This window comes from Fundulus heteroclitus, chromosome 20 (assembly GCF_011125445.2).
Source record: "Fundulus heteroclitus isolate FHET01 chromosome 20, MU-UCD_Fhet_4.1, whole genome shotgun sequence".
Classification (NCBI taxonomy): domain Eukaryota; kingdom Metazoa; phylum Chordata; class Actinopteri; order Cyprinodontiformes; family Fundulidae; genus Fundulus; species Fundulus heteroclitus.
In genome coordinates, this window is record NC_046380.1 from 17,949,882 (window position 1) to 17,962,685 (window position 12,804).

The following is a 12,804-nucleotide window of genomic DNA, read 5'->3' on the forward strand; positions in this document are numbered from 1 at the left end:
CTGAGTGGAAGGAAAAAGTGTGGCAGAAAAAGGTAGTGGCACAAGTAAAAGGAGAAGTTTTAGTATTCTGGGGTCTTGTCGTTCACGAATGAGGGGAACGATGGAAAGAGAGATCAATAGACGGATTGGTGCAGCGTCTGCTGTGAAGCGGGCGCTGTACCGATCCGTTGTGGTGAAGAGAGAGCTGATCCAAAAGGCGAAGCTCTCGACTTACCGGTCGATCTACGTTCCTACCCTCATCTATGGTCATGAGCTTTGGGTCATGACTGAAAGAACGAGACACAAGCGGCCGGATTGAGTTTTCTCTACAGGGAGTCTGGGCTCTCCCTTAAGGCCCATTCGTACCTCACGTAAAAGACGGATACATGTGGAGTGTTTCATACGTTCTAACCGTCCATTTCGTCCGTATTTTGACACGAAAATTGGGAGCTTACGATTACGGATTAAAGGTGGGGGCGCTATTGAGTTTGTAGTACAAAATGTCAACAGCATCACGAAGAAGGTTATAATTCTGGGCTTTAAACAATGGCGGGATTCGAGGAACGACTTGCGGAGCTTGTTCGCAACTACCCACACATATATGATGCATCGTGTCCGGGGCACAGGGACAAACAAAAAGTTCTAAATAGTTTTCAAGAAATCGGGGAGGCTCTGGGCATGACAGGGGATGTCATAAAATCCAAGTGGACCGCAATTAGGGAGCGCTATGTGCGCCCTCATAGCAAAATAAATCATTTTAAAAAAAAGCGGCGATGGAGCAAACGAGATGTCTGTTTGATCAATGACGAATTATTGGTGCCCAGCACTGCCACCTAGAGGAAATATTGGTTATTGTGCACCTCAACATAAAAGACGGACGGAGGTATGAAGGAGTCGACGGATAGAACGTACGGACAGAAATACGGACGTCTATGCCAAACGTAGGGTATGAATGGACCTTTAGAGATAGGGTGAGGAGCTCGGTCATCTGGGACGGACTCAGAGTAGAGCTTCTGCTTCTCCACGTCGAGAGGAGGCTCAGGCGTCTCGGTGGGATGCCTCCTGGACACCTCCCTGGTGAGGTGTTCTGGGCACGTCCCATCGGGAGGAGACCCAGAGGAAGACCCAGGACACGCTGGAGGGACTGTTTCTTGGCTGGCCTGGGAATGTCTTGGGATTCCTCCAGAGGAGCTGGCCCAAGTGGCTGAGGAGAAGGAAGTCTGGTCTCCCTACTTAGGCTGCTACCCTCAGGACCCGATCCTGGATAAGTGGAAGAAAAGTAAAAGGGAAGATTGTAAAGCAGAGTCCAAACGTTTACGGGAGATCCATAACACAAGAGGCATGGCACACACACAAATGTAGGGCATGAGCTACAATTGTGGTGTTTTAAATGTTAAGACGCTCATAAACCAAAGACCATGTCAGAAGCGTCCACTGGTGAGCACGGCTAACCAAAAAGGTAGCTTTGCTAGCTTATATTCCACTAACAAAAAAGGTTTTAGTGCAAGATAAATTACTTACATTTACCGAGCAGTGGAAGCATTTGATAATATAAAATATTTCTGTACCCATCAAGAGCAAATCCTGTCGCACAACGCGCCTTCATCTGGCTGCTGCTACGTCATGTGAACGTTGTTAGCGCACTTACAGTTATCGGAAGCTAACCATTTAGCTAACACTTTCCAAACCTGCCGAGAACGCTAATCTGCTGAACTAAAAGTTCCAGCTGGTTGTGGTTTAGCGGTACTGTGCTCACCAATGGAAGCCTCATTACCTCCAGGGAGAAATACCTTTTTTGCAGATGAACTTAACTTTAATTTGGGAATCAAAGTCCTAGATTCTGGAGGGAGTGGAGAGGTGTTGATCCACTATGTTATCTTACCAGGAAATTTTAGAGCACTTCATGCTTCCCTCTGCATACCAGCTGTATGGAGATGCAGATTTTATTTTAACAGGGGGACTTGGTACCTGCCCACAACGCCAAAGGTACCAAAAACTGGTTCAGTGACGATTTAGCAGAAGCCCAAACTTATGGCCTCCGTTCCATATGGTACCGCAGTGATGCAGTAATCCATGCAAAAAAGAGACCTAATTAAGTATTCAGTGTATAAACTGTACAGTACATGGGCACGCTTTTCAGTGAGCTGGTATGAATCCTTATTTATTGATCTAATGCATTATTCTAATTTTCTCATTAGCTGTAAACCACAGTGATACGTTTATTTATTGAGACAAACCTGTATAACAAGAATGCACTGAAATACAAAATAAGACAAAAGTTCCAAAATGTTGAGCTACTGAATTCCTTCGTTAGGAATTTAAATAAAAATAAAAAATCATCGCCCCTTTTTAAAACTATAGCAACATGTTTTACCAACCAAAATAAACAAAGAACTAAGAGTAAATGACTCATTTCTAAATGCAGTTTCAAGTGAAAACGGATATATTTAAATCAAATCAGTTACTTCACAGTTCTGTTTTTATAGACCTTTTTTGATGGAAATATAGTTTAAATAAATTCAAATCTATATTTTACAGCAGCCCAGCATCTTTGAAATGATGTCTGTATCATGGTATTTTATTATATATATATATATATATATATATAAATATATATATATATATATATATATATGTATATGTATGTATATGTGTTTGTGGGTGTGTATGTATATATATATATATAATTTATAAATATTTAAATGCTTTGATACATTAATAACTTTGTGTTGCTGTTTTCTGCCATAAACTGTTGAACAAGAATTAATATTGCAAATAAAAACAACTTTATGAATGTTAAATGAGAAAGTGGTTAAAGTAGTGTCAACATATCTGAAGGAAATGTTCTTAAAAGAAAAGAAAAAAAGCTAATCCATGAGAAAATGTATTTTTTTCCCCTCAATGATGTAGTTAATGTTTTGGAAATCGCTGAAACCAGCGTGTGCTCTGGTGAAACCGATCCAGGCCCCTCTGCACCCTCACAGCCCACCTGTAGCTCCACGTCGCTGCATGAAGTTTCTGGACATGTGTCTGGGTGGAGGGGGGGGGGGCTCTGAACGCTGCGTCCGAGGTATAAGTATCTGGTCTCTGATGTTCTGGGACAGCGCTCAGGATGTCCAGAGCTCCCTTACTGCTGCTGTTGGTCCTCCTCCTGAATGTTCAGCAGGACTCATCAGCACCGATACGTAAGCCTCGCATCTACTAAACGTGTCAGAAATCTAGTTTTACTGCCATTAATGACCCACAAAATGTTTGAAGCTATATTTGTTCTCTGTGCAGTTATTTTAGAATACTCAAGTAAATGTTTTTGTTCTAATATTCTAATAGATTAGATTATCATATAATAACAGTGTGGAAGATGATTAGGTGACTTTAAGGTACCTAAAAGTTTAATTCTGCAGGGGAAAAAAAATCATGATTAATTGTTTAATTTCCACTTCTAATCACCCTTTGTGGCTGCATCCAGAGAAATATCTCAATGAATATTAATATTACTAAATAAGGATAAACCCTCTCTGTGATTAGATAACGAGCTTGAGTCAACAGAATCAGAGGCTGATGTTGCTTTGGGTGATTTTTTTTTTAGTTTTGAGTAATTAAAATGAAGCATTTAATCTTGAAAACCAACCTTGGTTGAAGCTCCCATTAGGATGTCAGAGATTTGGGAAAACCACATCAGTCAGATTTAACATGCTACATTTTCCAGCAAATACGTTTTTCATGAAGAGCCAGTTTAAGATGTGTGACAAGCTTCGATATACAATAAAAAAAAAAAAGCTAAATTGTCGCTTCAACGCCTGTTTACAGGTATTTACACGCTTATTCTACATTTTGTCTCTTCACAAATATAAAGGTCAGCATATTTTATTGGCATGTTAAATGATAGCCCCAAAAAATGTCATGCAAGTGTGGCATGGATTTGTAGAGATTTATGTTGCACTGATCCGAACCAACTTCCTTCAGAAGTCACTTAATTCACAAGTAGAGTCAAGCTGTATGTAATTTAAGCATAAATCTGGTTGTTCTGTGAAAGCCTGGAAGGTTTGTTGGACACAAACAGCATCATAAAAACCAAGGAGCGCGCCAGAAAGGGATACGGAGATCAAGTTGTGGAGAGATTTAAAGTTAGATTATACAACAACATCCCGAGTCTAGAACATCTACAGAGCTCTGTTCAAACCATCGTCTGTAATTATAAAACAGCGTGGCACAGCTGCAAACTTACCGAAGGACGTGGAGACCTAAACTGACAGGCTGGACAGAGAGAACTTTTATTAAAAGAAAAAAACAACAGCAAAAAGGCTAATGCTAACTCTGGAGGAGCTGCTGAGATCTACAGCTCAGGTGGGAGGCTCTATTCAGCACTTATCATGGCGGCTGATGAAACACTTCTGTTTTGGCTAAAGAGTCCTTACCAAAAACACAGATGGAGACACAAAATCTGCAGGAAAGCCAGCAAAGATGAAGGTCTTTGCTTCTCTTCACCAGAGAAGATGGCACAGCGAGTTTTCTTAAAAAGCCCTTTCCAGTAACAAGACGATTCAAAGTGCTGAACATGAACAGAAAAACATTACAGAGGGAAATATCAGAGGACATTAACAAAGTAATAAGCTAAGTAAATCCTTGACTCGACTTTTTTTAGTTTCACCGCTCCAAACTTCATCACTGACATTCAAAGCTTAATGTTTTTATTCATGCATTAACAAACAAACATGGGGAGATGGTTTGAGCTTCATACAAGGGAAATCCTGGAAGAAAACTTGTTAGAGGCAGAAAATAACTTGAGGCTGGAGCGGAGGTTCAATCATTGGGACAATAACCTTAGACATAGAGCAAAGCTACAGTGTGGCATGATTAAAGCACTGTCATGTTAGAATGGTCTAGTCAAACCTAATGAGCAATCTCAAGACAAAACGTAAAGTTTATGTTGAACTTCTTAAGACCAGATAATTCTAGTCTAAACTTTGGCTTTTTGCTGCCTGAAAATGATCAGTTTTTCTTAAAATATACATTTTCTCTCTCCGTTCTCTGATCTGTAAATAAGGCTGACGATTGATCAAACTGATCCTTTTCAGCCTTTTTTTCAGGCATCTAAAACGGTAAATGGACTGAACTTATATAGCACTTTTCTGGTCATACTGACCAACCAAAGCGCTACATTCACCCAATCGCTCTCACTAACACACACCAAAGCCCATGTTTGGACCGAAGTCCTCAGGTCTTAAGCTGTGGAAGACATTTGAAGAGTCTGAGCTTTTCTGAGAAGAACGTTTCAGATGTTTAACGCTGGTGGAGACTCAAAATATCCGCGGCTGTGATTGAACTAAACCGTGTTAGTGGGTAAAAAATATTGTCTCTGGGAACTCATCTCATGCCACACTTTTCAGAACTTTATTTTTACTAAACGTATGTATTGTTTCTTTTTTTCCCCTTTACAGATAAGCACCTCGTGGTGTTGCTTTGTCACATAAAGTCCCAGTAAAACACAGCAGAATTTAGTTAAAGCTGTTCTGTCTTGTTCTGTCGCGGCAGCTGAAGGTCTTCCGTCCTCTGCTGTTGGAGGTCCGGTGCAGCCAGAACCCGATGAGGGAAACATCCCAGCAGAAACAGTGCCGCCTCCCGATGAAACTCCAGGAGAGAAAGCCCTTCCAGTCACTGAAGAAGATCCAGAACCCGTTACTTTATCTCGGCCACCAGCTGCTGCTGAAGCTCTGGCTGGAGCTTCACAAGAACCTCTACAGGGAAAGGTCGGCGATGCGGCTGAAGAAGCATCTCGAGGTCTACATGTAGGAACTGACTCTGCAGACAGCGGTTCTGTTGTCCTCCCTGCAGAACCAGAGACAGAACCGACTGATCCACTGAGACCAGATGGAGAGACGACACCAGCAGAAGCACTACTTTTTGATTCGCCTGAGGAAGCAGAAACATCTGAAGATCTCTTTGAAAAGTCGACATTTCTCACAGAAAATAAACGTGAAGAACAATCGCTCGTCCTGGTTCCTGCAGAACCAGAGTCAGGAGACACAGATCTAATGGGACCTGATGGAGAAGAACCAACACCTGATGAGGCAGAACAGGAGAAGATTGTTTCTGTTGTTCCTGGAGGTTCTGCCGAGCAGGCTTTACCTTCAGAAGACGAAGAAAAGGAGTCTGTCAGCTCTTCAGACGAAGTGGAAACATCTAAAGAGCGTCCCAAAGAACAAACACATATCCATGCACTAATAGAGGAGACCCCAACAAGTAGACCAGGAGAAGAAGAAGAAGAACCCTCCATCTTTGTTCCTGTAGAACCAGAGACAGAAGATACAAAGCTAATCGGTCCTGATGGAGAAGAAGCAACAGTCCAGGAATCAACCCATAAAATCTCCTCAGGTACAGAAAAGCTTGAGGCGATCCCTGTCAGTGGATCAGAGGGTGAAGAGGAGCATCCAGAGGAACCTGCCAAAGAGGAAGAAGCATCCGTCACCTCGGCTGCAGAAGAGGAGCATGCAGCAAATGATAGACGGCTTTTTGCAACGACAGAAGGAGAGAACTTTGTCCTTGCACGTCTTCTTGTACAGTTTAAGATCCTGTTTGACGAGCTCATTTGGTCCAGCAGAGCCAGTGAGCAGAGGAGCGATACTTGGAGCAGCTCTCTTCACTCTGATGTCCTTCATCATTACTGGATTCGTTGGGATTACCCTATCTAAGAAACTACGGTAAGTCTATGCAGCCACAATGTGTGCAAACGCTCCAAAATCCACCAGATATTTCTACCATTCCAGTTATCAGTGGGAATGCTTTACAGCATACTTCAACCGATTTCAACAATTTTGGTATCAAAACGTTCGACTCGTTCCCGGCATGACTGCTATATCTCATGGTTATGCTAACTTTTAAGGTTTTTAAAATATTTCACTTTTTGTGCGATTTTTTTTTTGGCTGTTCCCATTGAAATCAATGCAAATTGATATGCATTCCTTCTAATTCTTCACATTCTTCCAGTTCTTTCAATTCTTCTAATTTTTTAATTTTTTCAAATTTTTTCACATTTTTTAATTTTTTTCAAATTCTTCAAATTTTTTAATTTTTCAAATTCTTCAAAATCTTCAAATTTTTCAAATTCATTCAAATTTTTCAAGTTCTTCAAATTCTTCACATGCTTTAAATTCTTCACATTTTTCAATTTTTTCAAGTTCTTCAGATTTTTCAAATTCTTCAAATCTGATTTCAATGTTTTTCAGCTACTTTTTCTCTTCTGCATGGATCTTCTGCATCTTCCGCTCAAATAATTCTGCAGATTAGCATTTTCACTCGCTGTTACGCAGAAACAGCTTTTTCTAGTTATGACTTAATATTCACATTTAACTGGAAAATAAAACTATCTCTGTTCAGCCTCCCATTTAGAGACCACAACTGATGCAAACCAACCAGATTTTACTTTTTCTGTCACTTATACACCAACTCTCTTTCTCTCTCTCTTCTCGTAGGGGAAAGAAATGAGGCTCTTCTAAAGAAATAAAAAGACTGAAAGAATGAGCAGAGCAAGCTTTATTACTTCTGATCTCAGAGATGTTCCCACGTTGGTTTCTGTGAGACTTGGAGGACCAGAAAGTGGACCCCCTCCCTCCCTGATCCATGGTCTTAAATGTTTTAAAAGCACATAAAGTGAGCGTGACGGAGGCACAGAGGGAGAAAAACATGAGCCACAAACTAAAAAACAAAAACACACTTTTCATCATGCTGTTCCTGTAGTTTAAACTCTTTGTACCTGAGACAATTGTGTTTTCCCCCTCCCCCACCTTTTGCTTCAAGCTCTCAGACTGTTAGATGGCTAACGAAGGGGAAAATGCCATTTTAACATTTTAACTCGTCAAAAAAATGCTGCAGGATTTTGTTTTTTGGCAGCAAAATCAACAGACAAGGATGTGTTGATCAGTCGAGGAGCACCACCCTTTGTGTAATTAAGGTAATGCTTTTCAGAAATCAACTTTAGCTACACGCTAGTGGAGTTAGCATGCCCGTTGTTGAAATAAACAGCCAGCTACTGACGCAGATCATGTGGCGTTTCAATGTCACATTTACTAGAGCCGCCAGAAAAGTAGTGCGGATACATTTACTGGTGAATATTCTGCATTTTTGCTCAGGTATTTTACCAATTACACAAAAAATACAAAACATAAAATCCACTTTAACCGTGTGTTACAACTTTGGCATTTTAGGAGACTGTATGGATTGAGGCCTTTAGTTCGAAAATGTCTGTTACTGAAACTGTTTGTGTATGTGGGTAAAAAAAAAGCTATGAAAAAATATAAATGGTATTTATAACAGCAATAAATATATACAGTTAGCGTGTTGGATTAATTAGCTTGTTACATACATTCGCTGTGGGTGTGTGTGTCTGCTCTGTGATGCCTGGATCGGTCCAGGTTGCCCCTCACTGAAGACCCTGGCTAATTCCTGCAGTTTCAAATATTAAGTGGATGTTTGTCTTTCAGGTACCAGTATTTGATTTCTATTTTCAGAGTGGAAAAAGTAGATCCTAACAGACCCACCAAGGTCCAAGCATAAAGCGGAGGAGACGGGGCTGCAGCTCTGGGTTTAGGGTATAAGTTACCAACCCAAATAAAAGACTTTTCAGGTGCTGGTAAAGTTCCATCTTTTGCTCACTTGTAGTGATTTTATTCACTTTTTTTGATGAAATAATTTTCCCACTCTGTAAATTTATCCAAATTATTCATTTTTGTGACTTTACTTACAGTTCTGGTCTTGATTCTTTTGCTGCATTTTCAGGTTCTGTTGTTGTTTTTGTCATTTATTAAGCTTTGTAGATAAGATGACATTTCTAGTAATATTTGAAATATTTGTAATATTTGAAGAATTACAAATGACAAGATTGCTTGATTTGTGGTAAACAAATTATTTTTTACTGGAAGTTTGACTTTTTTTATTATTTGTCATTTCTATGCAGAGACATATTCAGGCATCCATAATAAAACACAAGGTTAGCATTTTTACTACACCTTGTTACAAAATCCATTGTGTTTAAAAATTCCTACATCAATTACATTTAAAATATTAAATATTATAACCAAGTTTACTCAATTTATCAATTCCTCATCTGTTTTTCCTCAAGTTTTTGAAATGAATATTTGTATATTTAGATACATTTTTTTTAATTCTTCTCCAGATAAACTTACAATGCACCAAATTTGCTTTAATACAGTTCATGCAGAACAATTTGCTTGTCATTACATCTTCATTAAAAACAAATTGGGCATTTTATGGCGATAATTATCTCAGTCTGACAATACACGTAATTACTAAAGACATAATTAATAAAAAACGAATCCTGAAATGATTTAATTGTAACAGTGTGATCTGATTATAAAAGAGTGGAGTCTAGAAACGTCCTTTAGAGAGGGCGAGCACGTCCTGTCACTGAGTAAAGTGCACCGTGTCACTGTGTACATGCTGGTTAGGAGCAGGCAGGCGTCTTATTTTACACGTTCAGTCACGCAGCAGCAGAGGATCAATCACTCTGACGGGCTGCAGCATCTGCTCTATCTGCTTATGAGGGACATATTAGTATTTCTAGCATGAGGGGCACAATGTTCCAGTGTTTAAAACTGTCCGTCCTGCATTAACGATCCGTATCCCCTTAACGTTGGGCTGCACAGCCTGTGTGAAGTAAAAAAAACTGGATGCACAGCATCAGCAGCCTGTTTTAGATTTTAGAGGAAAGTCCTCTTTACAGATGATTCAGTAACACAAAAGCAATAATTCAATCACACATAGTAAAACATTGTAGAGAAGGAGGAGTTAGTCATCCTTAGACTTAGACAACTTTATTTGTCATTTTGTATGTACAGAGTGCATACAGAACGAAATTTCGTTGCATACAGCTTGTAAATTACAGTATAAATTACAGTATGAAGTGCAGCAGTGATTTAAAAAGTAAACAATTGAAATGTAAACAATGCAGGAGAAAGAAACAATGTGCGATCACAGTGTACAGGGGAATATTTAAACCACTTGTATGTGCAAAAATGGTGGTGCAAAAAGGCATTTGTGCAAAAATGCGAGCAAATGTGGAAATGTTGTGCAGAGTCCAGTTTATAGTTCTATGTTTAATCCTATTAAAAAGTTCAGTGCATCAAATGTTTAAATGGAGATTACATCCTGTCTGATTGATTTAAAGTTGCTGCAGTAAAAAAAAAAAAAAAAAAAAATAATAAAAAAATACAAGTTTCAAACAAGTTGGGGCCTATTGGGTCATTTAAAATGAAAAAAAAAAAAAACATGCTGTAAGCTCATAATTACGCCACTAATTGGGTTAACCAGCAACAGTTAAAACTTATTTTTTAAGTAAAGAGAAGAAATTTAGGTGTTTTTTTTTTTAGCCATGCTGCAAAATATGTGTAAAAGATTAATGAAGCAAACCAGTTCTGGATCTTGGTTTTTGCATTGACCAGCGGTGCTGACTGATGCTTGGACATTACGTGGATCGCACAAGCACGGATTACAAGAGCTTGGATATATCAGGATTATGTCAAATCATCTCACCTGGTCAAACATTAAATAAAAAGGCAGTGAAAGTATATCCTGTGTGCTTCTGGTTTCAATCCTAGATTAAATAACTACAAACAAAGGGAGGGAGGGAGGAGAGAAAGAAGAAGGAAACAGAGATGGATAAAGAAGGATGTGCAGAAGGCTGGTGTGTGGAGAGAAGAGCAAACTCAGGATAGGAGGCAGATTAGGCCTCCAAACACAATTACAACAACAAGTTATGGATCATCGCAAAATGTCTTGAGTTCACTGAAGTTCAAATCCCTTAATGGGCATCGTATTATCTATTGACAAGTATCAAAACGAACATTTTCCTGATTATAACACTTCAATTATTATATGCATTGCATGTTTTGAAGCCCCCTGGAAGATCAGCTGATGGATAAAAGATTATTTCAGCTCAATGAAGAGTCATGATGAAGGTTCTTCCAAAGGGCGGTCAGATTCCCGGGGATTCGCAGTCTCCACAACACACATCAGCGAAGATACTGACACTAAAAAAACTGACTGGATAAAATATAGTGCCCATTTTAATGTAAATCCATGTTTCCTGAACAACAGCTTGTGAAAAGTTTTATGACTGGGACTGAAGTAAAAAGGTGTATTTTATTGTTGGCTGTTTTGTAAAAAAAAGTAAAAAGTAAAATAAAATAAAAAGCTCCCATTTGTTGGTCTCTCTCCTTCCACTGTAAAAAAAAAAAAAAAGAAGAAAAAAGAAAAAATATAAAGCCGATAACGATAAATCATTTCAAAGCTTCCCAGGTGAGGTGGCCTCCGGTACAATTTAACAGAACAACAAACAAATCTTCCCAAAGGAAGAAAATGAAATAAAATAAAAACAAATACTTTGCTGAAGCACCTTTAGCTTGATTCTTCTGAGTCCATCAGCATCCCTCATCTCCACGTGTTTGGCTCTACCTCCTCTTCTCCGCAGCTTTCCTCAGGTGACCCTGCAGATTCTCTGTCAGATTTAGTTTAGCATTCCTCTCACGAAGGCGTCGCAAATTAGCAGGTAGGTCTCACCGCAGGGCTGAAACTATATGAACTGTTCTTCTTTAACAAAAATCCCTGATCCACGTAAAGAAAAGAAAGCCCATATCATGATGCTGCCACCACCATGTTCCACTGTGGCAGTGGTGTTCTTTTTAGTGATGTTCAGCGTTGCTTTTGTGTCAGACTCATCACCTTATTCGCCCAATAGCTCAAATTAGGATTCGTCACAAGGTTTTGAAACGTATCAGCCGGACAAAGATGTTTCCTGTCAGCAACAGACTTCCATTTTGAAGCCTTTTTTTCCTTGGAGCCACACGTAGAGCACAACCAGAACCAATGCACTGCAAAAAGGGAACTAAAAGTAGGTAAAATGCTCTTGAAATTAGTGTATTTTTCATTGATTTGAGCTGGTAAATCAGACTATTTGCCAATGGAATAGGATTTTTGCACTTAAAATAAGAACAATTCATCTCAAGCATCTTATTTCAAGTGCTGGATGTCTAACTATCTTATTTTAGGGGTAGACATTCTCATTCCATTGGCAAATGGTCTTATTTAGCTGCTCAAATCAAGGAAAAATGTACAAATTTTACAAAAATCTTACTTTCTTTTAGCTCCCTTTTTGCGGTGTGAGACTGAATGCTATAAATAAATCAGCAGTCTTCAACAATTCACGCCCTTTTATTTTTTTACATTTCTTTCTTTGACATATTTGTTTGTTTTTCTTTTGAATTGGAAAGAAAATCATCTCACATCATGCAGTCATTTTTTTATTTATTTTTTTTACATCTTAGACCCCTGACTTTTTAACGGGTGTTGCTTAAGTACAGCTTTTATTTGAGCCCCATCATCTCTTATCTATTATGATGTCCAGGGTTTTGGACGACCAGCTACTGCTTTAGTCACCAAAAATTCCAACCTGCACTGAAAGAAGCAGCAATAAGGCGGACTATAGTTAACCGTGGCACGAAAGGCTGAAGCTGGTGCATAGAAATGTCCGTCTGAACCTAAATAAGACCTAAAAAGCTGTCAGAAAAACCAGGCGGCCCTGTGAGTGGTCAGAACACCACGCAGGTAAAAATTCAATAACTTCACTGAACGATCAGAGGTCCCTCACAGCTTACATTTTCTTGCATAACCATATATCTGGGATGTTTTTAGATAACAAAAGCAGAGTTATGACCTTTTATTTATGACTCACAATCCGAGCATCAACTCTACATTCAAAGCACTTGTAATAATGATGATCTCGTCATCAGTTAGAGGAGAAAACATTTGTTTTAT